Here is a 3,533-nt window from a genome sequence, read left to right as displayed (position 1 = left end):
GTGCATCTCGCTGGGTTTTAAACACCAGAGGCTCAGCCTCAAAACTCAAGTCTACATGTCACCACAGTAGGACAAACCGACAGATAAGTTTGTCTTGCTGTTGGAGACCTCTAGTATCACCCCCAGCTTGGTCCCTGTGGCTGACTGTACCTCTGTCTGGCTTTCTGGCTTTTAATCCCCTTTCTCCTGCTCTTCTGTCCTGCTGTTTTTTGCGTCCCTGACTTGTCCCTGGGGCTGACTGCTCCTCTCTCTGGGATCTGGGCTTTTATCCCCTTTCTCCTGCTCTCCGGTCCTGCTGCTTTGGGCGGGCCTGATTTTTTATATTGGCAATTTGTGTCTTCTCTTTTTATTACATCATGCTAGAAGTTTATCAGTTTTATGGATTTTCTTAAGGAACGAACTTGTCGATTTACCAAGTTCTTGTATTATTTTTCTGTTTTCTATTTCTTTGCAATAACTTGCTCTTATTCTTTTAGTTCCTTCAGGTAGAAGCTTAGGTCATTGCCTTGTACCTCTTTTCTGGTCTAGACATTTGGTTCTATAAATTTCCCTCTGTGCATTGCTTTCTTGCATCCCACAGTTTGGATATGTTTTAATTTTTGTCCAGTTCAAATTACTTACTAATTTCTTTTGATTTCTCCTGTGACCCATAGGTCATTTAAAAGTGTATTGTTTGATTTCTAAATTGGGAATTTTCTGGATATTTTTCTGTAATTGGTTTTTACATTAACTTCATCATGGTCAGAGAACATAGTTTATATGATCAGAATCGTTTTGAATTTATTGACTTATTTTATGGCCCAAAATACAGTCTATTTTGTTGAATATTTTGTGTGCATTTTAAAAGATTATATTTTCTGTTTATGTTGGATAGAATGTTCTGTAAATGTAAAGTAGATCAAATTGGTTAATAATATTGTTCAAGTCTTCTATATATTCCCTGATTTTTCTGTCTCTCCTATCCATTAGAAGTGATTGTTTACAACTATAATTGTGAATATGTCTATTTCTCCTTTTAATTTTATTTGTTTTTACTCTATTTATTTTGAAGCTTTGTTAATAGTTGCTTGCACATTTAAGATGGTTTTCTTGAAATTATATCATCCAAATTCTATAATGTTCCACTTTATTTCTGGTATTACTTTTCATTCTGAATGTACTCAGTCTGGTATGAATATAGTTCATCTAGATTTCTTTTGATTAGTATTTGCATGGTATACCTTTATTTGTACTTTCACTTTTCACCAATTTGTGTATCTTTGTACTTAAAATGGCTTTCTCTCTTTTTTATCCAGTCTGACAATCTTTGCCTTTTAATTGAATTGGTTTGAACGTTTAAATGCAATGTATTTGTTAATGTGATTGAGGTTAAATCTACCATCTTTCCCCTACCCCCACAATTATGGGGTTAATTAGGGAAGTAACAGGCTAGAATTCAGGTTCAGAAATGTGCTCAGGATACAATTTTTTGATCAGGACAGTATCCCCTCTGCTGTGCCCTCAGACACTTCTCTCTGGCCCTTGGCCTCTAGCCCTGGCCTCTGCCTCTGTGGGCCATGTAAGCCTGCCATTCTGTCTTGTGCCTCTTGGTTCCACTGCCACCATCTCTCTGCCAGGGCATCTCTCCACTGGGGTGCCTCTCAGCCAAGGAGGTCCAACACAGAGATCTTGGGTCCAAGGACATGCTCTACTTCACCTCTAGCTCTTCTCTCTTGATGGCAGTGAGATCCCTAAATCTATCATCTTGTTATTTATTTTTTATTTTCCCATTTGCTTTTATTTTTAAAACATAATTTTTATTTTGTTTAAGGTGAAAGTTTATACCGTAAATTATGTTTTTATTTAACAATTTCTACATAGATTATTCAGTGGTATTGGTTACACTTTTCACAATGTGTCTTCATTCACATTCATTCTATTCTGGTTGTACCATTTCCAACAACAACAACAACAACAATTTTCCAGCTCCCTTACCTTCTCATCTGTGCTTTAGAATAATTTTTTGATCATTTTGTCTCATGTAGATGATTTTTTAAAGGAGTTCATTACTCACAGGTGATATTTTTTAGTTTGTGACTTATTTAGTTTATATAGGTTATTTAGGTAAAATGTGGCCTTGAGGGATAATTTCAGTTTAAAGTGTATCTCAGGGTAATAGTCTGAAGCATTCCTCTTTCTCAACTAGTCTAATAAGTCTAAACTTCTTAAGAAGTTGAGTTCTATTCTACATTTTCTCCTCTTTTATAAGACTTCAACTATTATGGCTCTGATCAGAATGGCTTGTAGTAGTAACTCATCATCTAGTCTTCTGGTTTCAGGATAAATGAGATGGTGGTTTGTGCAGACTATTAGTCCTGTAAACTGCTTTCTTCTCTGAGTCTTTAGTTTGTTTCTTTCTCTTTTGTTCCAGATGAGTAGAGACCAATTGTTGTATCTTAGATGACTGTTCATAAACTGTTAAGACCACAAACACTATTCATCATGTTGGGACGAAGAACATACCCTTTGTGAACTATATTATGCCAATTAACTGAGTTGTCCCATGAGACTTTGGTCCTAAGCTTTCAAACCCAGAAAATCAAATTCACTAGGTCTTTGGTTATGTCTAAGAAGCATCAGTAACTCTGTCCCCTGTGTATTTTATTATATATATGAATATACATGCATGTACACACATAACTGGACATACATATGCCTATTGTTGTTGTTGTTGTGTGCCGTCAAGTCGGACCCGACTCATAGTGACCCCTCCTTAGGTTGCCAAGGCAGTATCACTACATAAGTAGCTTCTCCAACCTTCCTTCCAAGGAGTGGCTGGTAGGTTTGAACCGCCAGCCTTCTGGTTAGCAGTCAAGTGCCTTAGGTACTATGCTGCCATCTATTTGTACCACAAAAATGTCCTTTTCTTTTGTGGATATCATTTACCTTGGTCAAGCTATGAGTACTTCATTCACAGTCAATACTATCTTTCCCATCATGAAAAATAACAAATGTCTACCATCTTGAGACTGCTTCTTCCTCTTCCCTCTCCCAAGCCATGGTAGCCTCCAATGAACAAATGAATCTCTGTATATCTATCTATTCTTGTCTTCTTATAAAAGTACACTCATGCAATATTTGGCCTTTTGTGATTGGATTATGTCACTCAGCATAATATCCTCTAGATCCATCCACATTATAAGATGTTTCAAAGACTCATCATTATTCTTTATAGCTGTGCAATATTTCATTGTATGTATGTATCACATTTTGTTTATTCATTCATTCATTGTTGGGCACTTAGGTTTTTTGTTTTGTTCTATTTTGCTTTTTGCTGTTGTAAACAATGCTGCAAAGAATATAGGTGTGTGCGGTGTAGTAAATTACTTAGTGTGGCTTTTCTACCCATAAGTCTTTGTAAACTCCAAGGTGGGAATTGCTATTAGCAACTGAGGAGATCCTGATTTTAAAGTCGCCCACCTGGGTTATTTCTGTTGGGCATGGCACAATACAATGTTCTGGGAGGTTCCCACTCTCTCTCACGTGTTTAGAGT

Source organism: Orycteropus afer, unplaced genomic scaffold, assembly GCF_000298275.1.
Source record: "Orycteropus afer afer isolate SDZICR_OR568_19922 unplaced genomic scaffold, OryAfe1.0 scaffold00050, whole genome shotgun sequence".
NCBI lineage: Eukaryota > Metazoa > Chordata > Mammalia > Tubulidentata > Orycteropodidae > Orycteropus > Orycteropus afer.
This window is presented reverse-complemented; position numbering follows the sequence as displayed.